A 16,184-nucleotide genomic window follows, 5' to 3' on the forward strand; every position below is an offset into this window, starting at 1 on the left:
TCATCCAACTGCCTAAATATTTGTAAAACTGAAAGAGTTTTACTTGGATCCTATCATGATCAAAAGGGTTACGATCCACTTACACAATATAAATCTCTTTTAGTTTTATGCAGATTTATGACCGTTTAATAAGTAAAAATAGATGGTTGATATTAATTCCTTATAGATTAATTTATGATTGAACTCATTAAGTGATCTCAATGGTTAAAGGGAGTGTTGTTCTCCCTAGAGATATTAGTTTTGAACAGTTCTGTCTGCAAGATGTGTGTGCGTTGTGAATAATTAAGAAAGATTTTGAATAAAGACTATCTTATAATCACTTTAGACTATAAAAAATAAATGAATTTTTTATTATAATGTAATGCCAATTTTATACAATGAAAATTTTAATTTTAAAATTTTATAATAAAAGGGTTAGGATCTAGATTCACTTACACAATGTAAAATTCTTTAGTTTTATAGAGATTTAGGACCATTGAATGAGTGAAAACACATGGATGAGATTGACTCTATTTTTTCAGTGAATATCTTCTAATTCCTACTGTTAATCTCAGCCATCTTTTTCACTCATCCAACGATCCTAAATCTGTGTAAAACTAAAAGAGTTTTACACTGTGTAATAAGATCACTCATAATAAAATATTATTATTTAATTTATTAATTTTATATAAAACTATATTAATACATAAATACGATATATTAAACATTTTTAAGAAAAATTTTAATATATTTAAATGAACGAACGATCTCGATTGAGGACTTTTAAAAATAATTATATTATGTTTAAATTTTATTATAATTAATTAATTTATAAACACAATAAAAGAAGCTTAAAAATAATAGCAACGTATTTATTTAATAAACGAGATAAAACAAGTAAGTGATTACAATAATCTTTTATGCTTGATCTTTATACATATTCTAATAAGGGCATATGTCTTCCACTTGTTCTTGAATCTTGGGTGGATCGGGTTAATTTCAAGTTATGGGTGGTATTAAGTTCATATTTTATTTAATTCGAATTATTTTGAATTTGAAAGTTACATTCTCTTTAGATTTTTATATCCTATTCATGCATGATAATCTTTAGATTTTTATTTTTTTAAAAATTATTTAATTTTGTTCTTTCAAAAGATGTCTATTTTATTAAGATATTATAGAATACTCAACTTATTGTATTAATAGAAATATATTTATTTATTTTTATTAATTTGTTATATATTTTCAGATGTTATTAAGTATGGTATAAGATACACGTTTAATGTAAAAAATAAAGAGAAAATAACCTCAGTGACCAAAAATGTCTTATAATATACGATTTTAATCAACTTTTTTTTGGATTTGCCAAAATGACCAACTAAATCGTAATGCGATCGATAATTCGCAACGTGATCTTCGGTATTGCAAATAATCGCAATGCGATTACGTAAATCGCAATGCGAATTAGGAAAATCACAATGCGAATTAGGAAAATCGCATTGCGATTACGTAAATCGCATTGCGATTACGTATTCGCATTGCGATTTACGTAATCGCATTGCGATTTTCCTAATTCGCATTGCGATTTACGTAATCGCATTGCGATTTTCCTAATTCGCACTTCGATTTACGTAATCGCATTGCGATTTAGTAAATCGCAACGAGATTCTAACTATCGCAATACTGAATTTCAAATTCGCAACTCGATTTCTGAATTCGCAACAGGTTTTAATTTCGCAACACAAATGTTTTGGGTATATAAATACGCAGCAGCAGCAACTCATAACCTAAATCCCTAAATCGTAACTCATTTCATCTCCATCTATCACTCTCTCCGGCGACATTCGTTCCTATATCCAACGACATCCTTCCCCATCCGGCAACATGTTTTAGTTTCGCAGCTCGTTTGTTTAGTAAATTAATTTACAATAATGAAATCATCTAATGTTGATCATGTTTGGATAGATTTGTGTTTTGGAGGGTCATAGGAGAATGTTCATGGTGTTTTACAATATATGCCTTTACCCATGAATCTTCAACTAAAACTGTCATTAAAAAAGTTAACTTATGAAACTCTAATGTTACGTGTTGCAAATAAATTGAATTTAGAGCCCCTAAGTGGATTTAGGCTATCTTATCAGAAAAATGGTAAAGTTTATTTGTTAACCGACAATGAAGATGTTGAACGATTCATTGCTTACATTAGTGTTTCAAGTGATGATGTTACATTGTATGTTGTTGAACCTAGAAGTAGTGAAGTTGGGTTAGTAGCGGGTAGTAATCAACTAAGTTTTTCAACCCCAGTTTATGGTGCTCAAAATTTAATGGTTCCACCACAATTTCATCATCAAGCAAATATTGTTTCACCACATTTCCAATACCAAACACAATCTCAAAACCCACAACCTTTCCCTAATCCAAATCCCAATCAACTTTCAGCACCAAATTCCGGTTTTCGTATTGACCAGTTAGACGATGATGAGCCAACAAAAAAATTTGTGAGTACTAGTCAGTATTCGAAATTTGATCTTGGTCAATACTCGGACTTTGATCTTGGTCAATACTCGGATTTTGATGATTTTTCAGAAGAAGAAACAGACCCTGCGTGTAATGATTTTGATATTGGTCAATACCCAAATTTTGATAATGAAACAGCCGTTGCCGAGGAAGATGTTGTTGATGATAATGAGGAGGAAGTTACGACTGTAAATGAACATGTTGAACATCCATTCTGTAATTCATATAACACTGAAGAAGAAAAAGAAGAAGAAGAAATCCCCAAAGAAAAGTCCCCAAAGAAAATGCCACGGGAGTATAACTGGAATATGCCATAATTACTTCAGATACCGGAAGAAGTGTTGGTAAAGATAGCAGTTGATTGTCACACAAAAATTATTCGTATCAAGAAAGATGATTGTTTTGATACAAAGGAAGACTTGAAGATAGCTTTGTATACGAAATGTGTGGAAGATGGCTATCAACTAAAAGTTAACAAATCAAGCAAAGATCGTTTCGAAACAAGGTGTATGATTGACAAAAACTGTATGTGGCGTATGATTGCAAAGAGGATAAAAGATTGCGAAATGTTTCAAGTTAGGACTTTTATTGATAAACATACATGTTCAAGAACCCAAGTTTTTCCTCACCATAGACAGGCAAACAAAAAGGTGTTGGGTGGTTTTCTGGCTGAGTTAATGTTTTTGAATGGTAGGGTATATCGGGGACATGAAATTATGAGTTACATGAATGCTCGGTTCAAGATTAGTATCTCGTATTCTCAAGCTTGGAGAGCCAAATGTTATGCCTTGGAATTGTTGAGGGGGTCGCCAAAAGCATCGTTTGCCCAACTGCCGGCTTATTGTCACAATTTAAAGCTGAAAAATCCTGGGTCGGTAACTCATATCAAAACAGATAGAGATGGACGCTTTGAGTTGCTGTTTATCGCCATTGGTGCTGTGGTTAGTAAATCAATATAATTTTGTTGACTCATTTTTGTTAGTTACATGTATTTCACATTTAAATGATTATATTTCTTGTGTATATGATTTTTTAGATTCGTTCGTTTATTAATTGCATGTGCCCAGTTATTATAGTTGACGGAGCACATTTAAAAGGTCGATACCTTGGAGTAAACTTAGCAGTAGCCATGGATGCTAACAATGGGATACTGCCAATAGCTTACGGGGTTGGAAAATCTGAAACCTCTGATTCATGGACATGATTTATGGGGCATCTTAGGGATTGCATAGGTTCTATTAGCAATCTGACAATCATATCTGATAGGGCAAACTCAATTGACAACGCTGTTAGAAGGTGTTTCCCAGATGTTTTTCATGGACTTTGTGGTGTTTATTTGTATAGAAATCTAAAATCAAGGTCTACTGGTATAAAAATTCACAAATGGACATACTGGAAGGCTGTAAAAGCTTATCGGGAAGTGGATTTTAATAAGCATATAAACTGTTTAAGACGTGTTTTACCTCAGTGTGCTCAAACACTAGAAGATGTCGGGTTTGAAAGATGGTCAAGAGTACATCAACTTAGAGCAAGATATGGTTTCATGACGTCTAATAGTGCAGAATCAATCAACGCTCTAAGTCGTCATTCCCAGAAATTACCCATTACTATGTTAATGGAGTTTTTTCGAGCCTCTATTCAACAGTGGTACTACAAGAAAAGAAACCATGCAGGTATTATTTCTTTAAATTCGTAACTTATCATATATTTTACTAAGTATTATTTATTTAAATTTACAGGAACATTGGAACATCGTGTTACACCATGGACAGAAAAAAAAGATAACGAAACGTGTTGTGAAGTCAACGTCATGGAGAGTTGAACCATGTTCAAACACTTTGTTTGAAGTACTGGATAATAACTTAAATGGGCTTGTCGATCTAAATGCAAAGACGTGTAGTTGTATGAAATGGCAAACATCTGGTTATCCGTGTGGCCATGTTATAAAAGTTTCTCTTCATCTAAACCAAGATGATTCAAGCGCATACGCTATGGATTGCTACACTACAGAAGTATATCGACAGACTTATGGCGAGATTGTCTACCCTATTCCACATCCTTCTGAGTGGGACATACCAGATGACTTACAAACAGTTTTGCCACCAGCCATGGACAGAAGGCTACCTGGCCGACCAAAAAGCCACGATCGTATACCGTCTAAGGGTGAAGAGAATAAGAGATCGACATGTAGTCGGTGCAAAGAAAGTGGTCATACAAGGTTGACATGTGGATCACCAATGCCATCACAATCATCTTTTCCTCTACCAAAATATGAATCCTCATTAAAATCCAAAGCTCATATGGTGTCAAGCAAAAGGCAATCAAAATCGCAATCATCTTTAAAATCCCAATCACAACCGGCTTCACCTTTTGGGACTGTTAACTTAGGTGATTTTTAAATGCAAACGTTGTATTATGTGGATTTTATGTGTGAACTTTTAACATTTTCAGTTAGGCATGTATTAGTAACTTGAGTTTGAAAATTGCTATGATCTATTCAGTTGTTATCACTTATTAGGCATTCATTTGACTATCGCAACACGGAAATGACGTTCACAATCATCTTAATATCTATCGCAACGCGGAAATAACTATCGCAATGCGAAATGAAAATCGCAACGAGAGAATCGCAATGCGAAATGAAAATCGCAACCAGAGAATCGCAATGCAAAATGAAAATCGCAACGCGAATTATGTTCACATCAATTAAACAAATCAACTTTTACAAATCATCTTTTACAAATCAATTAAACAATCAAAAAATAAGCAATAATTCTTATTTCCTCATCTACTATTGAATCAACTTTTGTAGCCATACATCATTTTCACGCAGCTCACTTCTGAGATTAACATGCAGAAACCAAACATTTGCTCAAACAATACTTTCTACACATCTAAAACCTACAAACATCAAATTATTGAATTCTAGGTACTTAACCAAATATTTTCAAACCACAAGCCTATAAACTTACCAATTATTTATGGACATTTTTATAACGCGGATGCAGGTAGACAGCGTCTCGTATATATCGATCTAGCCATATAATGCCGACACCACAAGCCTACTGCAACTCTATCTCTATCGGTGGAAGGTAGATGCTTTATACTTCCTGTGATCAAACGCTCCAACGCCAAGCATACGAGAGGACCACAATCCCCTCTGGGTCCTTTCGTTTGTTATGGTGCGGTCTCGTCTCTGCTAACTGTAATATTGAGCTTCTTTGGCTTCTTGTTTCCAGAACGAGTCTAATAATTTATCGCATCCAAGAATTTAGCCAAATGAGAGCTCCATCCCTTAATAATATCTCTTAAATCAGCCAATGATATGTAATTTTTCATGCTGTCATATACTATTGCCTTAAGGGATGGGAGCTGAAGCTCGACGAGAAGCCAATGTTTACGTTCCAAAACAGGGATAAACACCTGCAATCATAAGTAATAATTCATTCATTTGCGCACTTATTTATGAATACCTTTAAACTCAATCTAAAATAAATACTAACCTTATCGACCTCCCACCATGCAGGATAAAGTTTAGCTTGTCCATTGCCCAACGCAAATGATTCATCTCATTGATTCTTCAAGTGAACGGTGTTAAAAGACGTCAGCATAATTGTATATCGTGTATTTCTTTTATTTTCCTTAAGTTTCCTAATTATTAGAAGACGTGACACCCACGCATCGATATGCTGTTTTACAAAAAAAGACATATATTAGTAACTTACATAAATTTAAAAAAAAAATCAAATTGAAATATAAGAAAAATATAAGACTTACCCCTCCATCGAAATAGCCATTGTCTTCGACCCCTAATAATACGCCCCACCAAGACCGATCAAGCAACAAATAGATATCATCGTTGAGCTTGCATATGTCAGTGAAACACCCCTAGCTCCGCTCATGTAGATAAAAATCAACTGCGGTCTTAGCCCAAAGGGTGTTATCCAGAATTGTGTTCGATAGTTGTCTCTTCTCCACTTCAGATACTGGTATGGTACTGGCCGGTAACTCATACGAGAGCCAACTTGAATCCATCATGTTCGGCACGTCAGAGGGTTTCTCAAGAATCCTACATATGATGCCATGTGAATCGGGCTCTTGAATGGTGGGAGGGACCTCTTCAACGATGACAGTGGCCTCTTGAACGGTGGGAGGGGACTCTCGAGGAATGATAGGGGCCTCTTCAACGATAGGAGTGGACTCTTGAGGGATGACAGGCGAGTCGGGCTTCTTCTTGCGGTGTCTTCGCACTATTGGGGTGTACGGAGACTTAATAGCACGTGCACGCCGTTTGATGCGTGAACTCTTTCGTGCAAGAAAAACCCGACGTAAAACATCCACCTTATCGGGCCGCTAAATAATTAAATACAAATATCAGTAAATAAACAGACATGATATTTAAACAGTGAAAACAAAGACAAATATGTTTCAAACTTGCATTGAATTCACCCAAGTCATTATTTTATCATAGTTCACAAAATGCATTAGATAACAAAGGCAAATATGTTTCAAACTTGCAACACTGTCAACTTAGTATTTGTCTTTGTCTATTGGTTGAAGTAATGCAATTCATTCAAGTTTCAATTTGCAGAAGAAGAATAGTTTCTGGAACTTAAAATCGCAACGTGAAAAATGACTATCGCAACGCGAAATGAAAATCGCAACGACAAAATCACAACGCGAAACCAAAAATCACAACGCGATTATAGTTTCGTGTTGCGATTTTTGGTTTCGCGTTGCGATTTTGTCGTTGCGATTTTCATTTCACGTTGCGATTTTCGTTTCGCGTTGCGATTTTCATTCTCTCGTTACGATTTTCATTTCAACCAAAAGACAAAATAATGTTACTAAATTAGTTTCAAGAATAAACTATTTCTTCTTCTTATGCAAATTGAAACTTGAATGGATTGCATTACTTCAACCAAAAGACAAAACAAAGACAAATACTAACTTCAGAGTATTAAAGAATACACAGTTTAGCAGAATTGGCAGCAAACGAACAAATTTACTTTCAACCAAAAGACAAAACAAAGACAAATACTAACTTCACAGTGTTAAAGAATACACAGTTTAGCAGAATTGGCAGCAACCGAATATACTTCAACCAAAAGACAAAACAAAAGACAAATACTAACTTCACAGTGTTAATAAACAGTTTAGAAGTTTTGGCAGCAACCAAATAAATTTACTAAGCAATCTAAGTGAAATGGTTAATCTAAGTGAAATTACGAGTAAATTTATCATCAAGTTAAATATGGAAAATCTTAAACTTACCTCGTTGCGTAGAGTATGAACCTCATTCTGTAACGATACTACCATCTCACGTAGAGTGGCAACCTCACCACGTAAAGTAGACACCTCCACACGCCATGCACCATCGTTATCGCGAAGAGTACCGATCTCCTCACGCAAGGCATTGACCTCATCACGTAACTCCCTTGACTCATCCCATGGAGGTGGAGAACAGGAGATAGAAGTCGTGGCATCTTTGTCGGTCGCCTATCATGAGGTGATGGTGGAGAAGAGGCTCGATGATGTGACGGGATAGGTGATGGCTCTCGTTGTAGAGGTGTATAGTCGGGTCGATCAGGTGATGGCTCTGGGTGAGGTGATGGCTCTCGAAGTGGAGGAAGTGGAGGCTGCTCATCATTCGTGCCATCAAGAAAACACTGACTAGCTTGCCACCAATCAGTGGCAAGCTCAGCCTCCGTGGGTGTCAGTCTCATTAATGGAGTGTTGGCCTCCTAAAAATATAAAAACTCAAACAAAGTTAAACGTCTACTATTAATAACTTGTTTATATATGATAGTATTTGTGTTAACTTACATTATTTATTGTCGTATATGGTATTAAGTCTTCCCAATCCAACAGACGTTTCCTCTTCCAGGAAATAGCCCTAGGAATATCATTTGAGGTTTTTAATGCATATGTCTGCATGCTGGGGAAAACCTCGAATATCCAAATCTACAAACAATATAATAACAAACATTAGTAATTGTTAAATAATTAATTATAATTTTGAAAATATTATATAGAAATTCTTACCTTAAAGGCCCAAACAAAGCCTGACAAAGTGTATTTCGACCCATCGCCCCGCAAACTTTTGCGGTCATCAAAGGCAGACGACAACTTAGTCCAGGTAGCTTTCCATATATACGAACACCACGGAAACAGATTCCATGCATTTAGGTCCTCTACCAATAATATTAGCTCCTGAGGAATAGGTTGTCTGGCCTCTCTGCCTAAAAAGCCGGCATACAAAAGTAGTAGAAGGCATACTCGGACAACATCGACGTTATTCATCCGAGTAAAACCATCTTTCTTATTAAACAATTTCTTCAGGTCGTCGACGTGTAAGTTCGGCTTCTCTATTGACTCATCAGGAAAAACCCTGGATAACCATGATGGGCGGGTGATATGACGAGTGTACCAGCCTACATCATCGTGTCCGAATCGTAGACCAGTGATTAAGCAGAACTCCTTCCGCCCAAAACAAGTATACGCCGGTGGAAAATGAAACCATATCTCTTCCTCACCACGTTGTATACTGTCGGGTAGATCGCTAGTCATGGTCTGAATCCACAAATGGGTCAAATTAGCATCTCCACCCGGATGCTGTACTCTCAGCCATGGCCCGAAGCAGGTTTCCTCAAACAATTTTCTTTGTGGAGGTGAAAGCTTCGAAGCAATTGTAGTGGCTAGGCTAACTTTATTCCTTAATGTCAATGAAGCCGAAAAAATTTCTACAAAAACAATAAACATACCAAGTTAGATATACCAAAAACAATAAACATAAATAGTAGTTTATTCTTGAAACTAAAATTTGCAACACTGTTTTGTCTTTTGGTTGAAATGAAAATCGCAACGAGAGAATGAAAATCGCAACGCAGAAATGACTATCGCAACGAGAGAATCGCAACACGAAATGAAAATCGCAATGAGAGAATCGCAACGCGAAATAAAAATCGCAACGAGAGAATCGCAACGCGAAAAGAAAATCGCAATGCGATTTTGGTTTCGCGTTGCGATTATCTCGTTTCGATTTTCATTTCGCGTTGCGATTCTCTCGTTGCGATAGTCATTTCCGCGTTGCGATTTTCATTCTCGAAACTATTCTTCTTCTGCATTACTTCAACCAAAAGACAAAAAAAAGACAAATACTAACTTCACAGGGTTAAATACTAAACATTTTAGCAGTATTGGCAGCAATCGAATGAATTTAATAAGAAATCTAAGTGAAATGGTTAATCTATTATTGAAATTACCAGTAAACTTATCATCAATTTCAATATGAAAAACCTAAAATAATGCAAAAATTTCAAAATAAAAATAATTAAAAAAACTAACCCTCGGAGGTTGAATTTCCATTTCTGAATGATTGTGAGGGATTTCTGACCGTGAATGGTTGTGAGGGATTTCGCCGACGATGGGGATGAAAATCTTCAGAGATGGGGACGGATTTCGTCGTAGAGAGTGAGAGATGGAGATGGGACTGAGTGTTGTGATTTTAGGTTTGAGGTTATGAGTTGCGATTACTGTGGACGGTTCAGTTTCCGATATATTAAGAAAAAATTCGTGTTTGGAATTTGAAAAAAAAATACGCGTTAATACGAATGGCGCTATGTAAATCGCATTGCGATAGTCAGATTCGCATTGCGATTTACGTATTCGCATTGCGATTTTCCTAATTCGCATTGCGATTTTCCTAATTCGCATTGCGATTTACTTAATCGCGTTGCGATTTACGTATTCGCATTGCGAATTATGAAAATCGCAACGCGAATTTAGGAAATCGCAATACGATAGTCAGAATCGCGTTGCGAATCTGGAAACTGATTTGAGATACCGGAGATCGCGTTGCGAATTATCGATCGCATTGCGATTTAGTTGGTAATTTTGGCAAATTCAAAAAAAGTTGGTTAAAATCGTATATTATAAGGCATTTTTGGTCACTGAGGTTATTTTCTAAAAATTAAATGTTTAAGTTATAATCAAAATTAACTTTTGGTGCTTAAAGAATTTTTTATTACAAATAGGTGTTTAATATTTTTTATGTTACACTTTTATGTGTCAATAGTTAAAAAAATGATTAAGTGACATGTGTCACTTTTATTTTTTTTTTAAATAAAATATTTTTTTACAAAAAGTCTATATATGACTTGTGTCATTTAATGATTTTTTTTTAAATGTTAACACCTAAAAATATAACGGAGAAAACGTTAGACACTTATTTTAATAAATAATTCTTTAAGCACCAAAAATTAATTTTAAATATAGTTTAGACACTTATTTTTATGTTAAGTTTAAGATATAAATTAGTTATATATATATATATATATATTAAATTATAATTGTTCATAAATAAATCATTATAGATATAAACTTTTACATAAGGGACGATTCAATATTTATATATATTTCAGTGATATAAGAAATGTTATTCTTTGTAAGAAGTAAGTAATTTAAGTATAAAAAATTTTTGTTTATAGATATGTGAATTTATCTATATTTGAAATCGGTTACAAATATTATCTTATAATCATATTAGATTTTAAAAAAAATATTTATATAATGTGACATGGACATATTTTTATTATATGTCATGGTTTTGAATTTATTTTACGATAAATTATATGAATGATCACTTATTGATGAGTAATTTTAATTTGATCACTAATTTATTAATTTTTTTAATGAAGCTATTTAGCTATCTAAATTATATCAATTAAGTCATATGCCCTTAACATTTAAGGAAAAATCTTACATGCTAGTTGAAAATTAGAATAATTATACATTTAGTCCCTATTATTTACATGCATTTTATTAATTTTAATTTAATTTAATAAATTTAATCTTTTAATCATATGATAACACATATCATTAGTGACAAGTGTTATGACATATGCCACTATCTATTTGAAGAATATTTCTCTTAATTTTAATTCAATAGATTTTTTATTTAATCATATGATGATATGTATTACTATCAAAATGGATAAAAAATATAATCTAATATTGATAACTACAAGAATCATACTCGTGTATGTAGGAAGGGGGAGCAACTCAAACCATTCAAGTCAGTTATTCTTCTATTTGCACATTGGTAAATATGTGAAATTTTCAACAATTTCACGGGACATTTGACTTTCTTTTATTCATATTTTTTATATAAATAGAGATAATTTTTTATTAATTTTTTCAAACTCTTTTAAGTCATTTGCATTGAAAAAACTCTATAAGAAAAGTTATAATTATAAAGTTTTTATTATATTTGTATATAATAAAAGAAAACAAAGAAAAACATATAATAAAAGAATAAAAATTAGGATAAAGTATACGAATCGTCCTCTGACTATAGGTTGTTACTTTTTTGAGTCAATCGACTATTAAAAGTTACGAAGTGGTCCCTTGACTATAGGGCATTGCTTTGTTGAGTCCATCGACTATTACAAGTTATAAAAATGGTCACCAGACTATTTGTATGTTTCAAGCTCGTAATTTTTTGTAAAAAATTGATGGCAGTTGGAACTGAACGTTAACTTGTTGAATGTGATATGATAAATCTGATCTCAAAATCTCAAACGACTATCATATCTCAGTCAACAGGTTAACGTGCAAGTTAGTCTATCATCAAATTTTTAACGAAAATTGATGACTTTGGAACATATGAATAGTCGGGTGACCATTTTGTAACTTTTTAATAGTCGAGAGACTCAACAAAGCAATATCATATAGTTAGAGGACTATTTTGTAACTTTTAATAGTTAGGTGTTGCGTGTTGTGAGTACTATAAATTATATGCAAATGATGTGCAAGTATACACAATCACAATAAGTAATAAAGTGATAAATGAGTATCGTTTCCACAGGGATTGGAGGGCTTTTAAAAGATTGCTACAACTAGGAATAGGTGTCACTAACTAATTCTAAGTATCTAAGTCTAATGATATAAACAAGAAAAATATACAGTGACAAATGGTATGAACAGATGGAAAAAGTTTGCCGAGGCAAGAAAAGTGTGAAGTGAACTAAGTAGATAAATTTTAGAGAAAATAACCTCAGTGACCAAAAATGCCTTATAATATACGATTTTAACCAACTTTTTTTGGATTTGCCAAAATGACCAACTAAATCGCAATGCGATCGATAATTCGCAACGCGATCTCCGGTATCGCAAATCAGTTTCCAGATTCGCAACGCGATTCTGACTATCGCATTGCGATTTCCCAAATTCGCATTGCGATTTTCCTAATTCGCACTTCGATTTACGTAATCGCATTGCGATTTAGTAAATCGCAACGAGATTCTGACTATCGCAATACTGAATTTCAAATTCGCAACTCGATTTCTGAATTCGCAACAGGTTTTAATTTCGCAACACAAATATTTTGGGTATATAAATACGCAACATCAGCAACTCATAACCTAAATCCCTAAATCGCAACTAATTCCATCTCCATCTATCACTCTCTCCGGCGACATCCGTTCCTATATCCAACGACATCATTCCCCATCCGGCAACAGGTTTTAGTTTCGCAGCTCATTTGTTTAGTAAATTAATTTACAATAATGAAATCATCTAATGTTGATCATGTTTGGATAGATTTATGTTTTGGAGGGTCATGGGAGAATGTTCATGGTGTTTTACAATATATGCCTTTACCCATGAATCTTCAACTAAAATTGTCATTAAAAAAGTTAACTTATGAAACTCTAATGTTACGTGTTGCAAATAAATTGAATTTAGAGCCCCTAAGTAGATTTAGGCTATCTTATCAGAAAAATGGTAAAGTTTATTTGTTAACCGACAATGAATATGTTGAACGATTCATTGCTTACATTAGTGTTTCAAGTGATGATGTTACATTGTATGTTGTTGAACCTAGAAGTAGTGAAGTTGGGTCAGTAGCGGGTAGTAATCAACTAAGTTTTTCAACCCCAGTTTATGGTGCTCAAAATTTAATGGTTCCACCTAGGGCTGTAAATGAGACGAGACAGATCGTGAGCTACTCGAGATCGACTCGATCTTGGCTCGATAAATACTCGGATCGAATGGACTCGACTCGAGCTCGAACTCGACTCGAGTTCTTAACGAGGCGAAACGAGCTACTCGATACTCGACTAGAAAAACTCGTGAGCAGCTCGAAAAAATATTATATTATATTTTTGATTTTTTAAAATTACATTATTAAAAATATATTAAAAATACATTATTGATGAATAAAATATTCTTGAATTGAAAATGATTAAAAATTATTTTTATATTTATTTTAAAATTAATAAAAAAATATTTATCTAATGACAAATATTTAATATATTTCTAATCATAATATTTTAAATAACTAATTTTTAAAATTGTTGTTGTATTTTCAGGTTTCGGGTTCAAATATCATAAATATTAAGGGTTTGAGCATTTAATATCAATATACTATATTGTACTTATCTCATAAAGCGATACCAAGTCTATTAATTAATGTATTTGTAATGAACCTTAAACCTTAAACCTAAACCCTAAATCCTAAACCCTAAATCCGATTATGTGATAGAGATTAAATTATGCACATGAAGGTAACATACAAATTATGCAAAATGATGTTATGCGACTCCTAAATAAATCATTCACGTACTTATACATAAACATATCAACATGCAAAATAAATATACACAACTTGTTGATTAAGAAATGATTTTATCATATCTTAATGATGATTATCGACACCGTCATTGCTTTCAAACACTGACTCACCAACACAATATTTCAAGAGCTGACTTGACGACATAATGTAAATGAAGATTTGATGTACAAATACAACTAAAACGATGGGATCATATTTTATCATACCCTAGTCAAGAGGTTAACATCAATATCATACAATCACCATCGGTGTCAAAATATTCGTATTTTACTCTTCTTTATTCTCATGGAAATATTTTCTTTGAAATTCACTCAAAATCGATGAAAATTCATTTAAAATTTTGATATACTAATACTTCGATCCATTTTAACGATTGTCCAACAATACTAATTTTGATAATTTCAAATTTTTAAGACTCGGTTCATTATTATCCTACTTTGGTTCATCTTTGTTATCTCCCGAAGAATATATATTGATATCTAAGTGAAGAGAAAGGGAAAAGAAGAAGAAGCTTGTTATTCAGCTCATCAAGTAAAGAAGAAGAAGAAGAAGAAGAATAACAAGGGGAAAGAGGGGTCATTTACATAATTTCAGGTCAAAACCCCTCAAAAACCTCTTGAAGCTAAATAACTATGGTGGAAAATCCAAATACAGCCAAGCCAAGTAGGGAAAAATTAAACATGGTGAGCTCCACGAAAAAAATATAGTTACTAAACACATGGAAACCCTCCTTTGCTTCAAAACCTTGATCCTCCGAGCTATTGAATATAATTGTAGGTCACTGGTTATTGTTTCTCTCTTTAAGGTTTGAGGAAAAAAAACACCAACAAATATAAATTATATAAAATCATCACTGATCCAAAAAAATATGTAAAAATCTTGTTTTGCAGTTGTTCATATCAGATGAACTTAAGCAAAGCCAGTTGTAGGCATTTCACGAGATCATTCATTGTCATCGAAAACTCAGCTTCCATCTGCAGACGACGAGTCGACGATAATAAGTTAATTACCATGGAATATTTGAAGTTTAAGTCAAGGGCTTGTCCGAAAGGCAATACATTGGTATTGAGCACAGAGAGATGAAGCTTTTCAACTTCGTTTAGGGGGATGCCAGTTGGTCATGTGAGTTGATATCCCACATCGGTGGTGTTTGGGGAATAAGGGGTAAAGTGTGTGTATAAAAGGGGATGAGTTTCAGCAAATGAAAATTAACCCGTTTTCGAGCTTGAATCGAGCTTGAAACGAGCTTGAAACGAGTTTGAATCGAGCTTAAAATTGAGCTATTTAATCGAGCTTCTCAATCGAGCTTGCATCGAGTTTTTCAATCGAGCTCAAAATCGAGCTTTAATCGAGCTTGAGTCTAGAGCTTGAATCGAGCTTTTAAAATTTTTTTGAGTTCGAGCCTTTTCGAGTTCGAGTCGAGTTTCAATATTTTCTTTCGAGTTCGAGTCGAGCCTGAAAATTTTAGGCTCGCGAGTTTTCGAGTCGAGTCGAGCTTACATATAAAGTTTTCGAGTTCGAGTCGAGCTCGGCAATACTCGAGCTCGACTCGGCTCGTTTACACCCCTAGTTCCACCACAATTTCATCACCAAGCAAATATTGTTTCACCACATTTCCAATACCAAACACAATCTCAAAACCCACAACCTTTCCCTAATCCAAATCCCAATCAACTTTCAGCACCAAATTCCGGTTTTCGTATTGACCAGTTAGACGATGATGAGCCAACAAAAAAATTTGTGAGTACTAGTCAGTATTCGAAATTTGATCTTGGCCAATACCCGGACTTTGATCTTGGTCAATACTCGGATTTTGATGATTTTTCAGAAGAAGAAACAGACCCTGCGTGTAATGATTTTGATATTGGTCAATACCCGAATTTTAATGATGAAACAGCCGTTGCCGAGGAAGATGTTGATGATAATGAGGAGGAAGTTACGACTGTAAATGAACATGTTGAACATCCATTCTGTAATTCATATAACACTGAAGAAGAAAAAGAAGAAGAAGAAATCCCCAAAGAAAAGTCCCCGAAGAAAATACCACGGGAGT

The sequence above is a fragment of the Hibiscus syriacus genome, unplaced genomic scaffold (assembly GCF_006381635.1).
Source record: "Hibiscus syriacus cultivar Baekdansim isolate YM2019G1 unplaced genomic scaffold, ASM638163v2 tig00110319_pilon, whole genome shotgun sequence".
NCBI lineage: Eukaryota > Viridiplantae > Streptophyta > Magnoliopsida > Malvales > Malvaceae > Hibiscus > Hibiscus syriacus.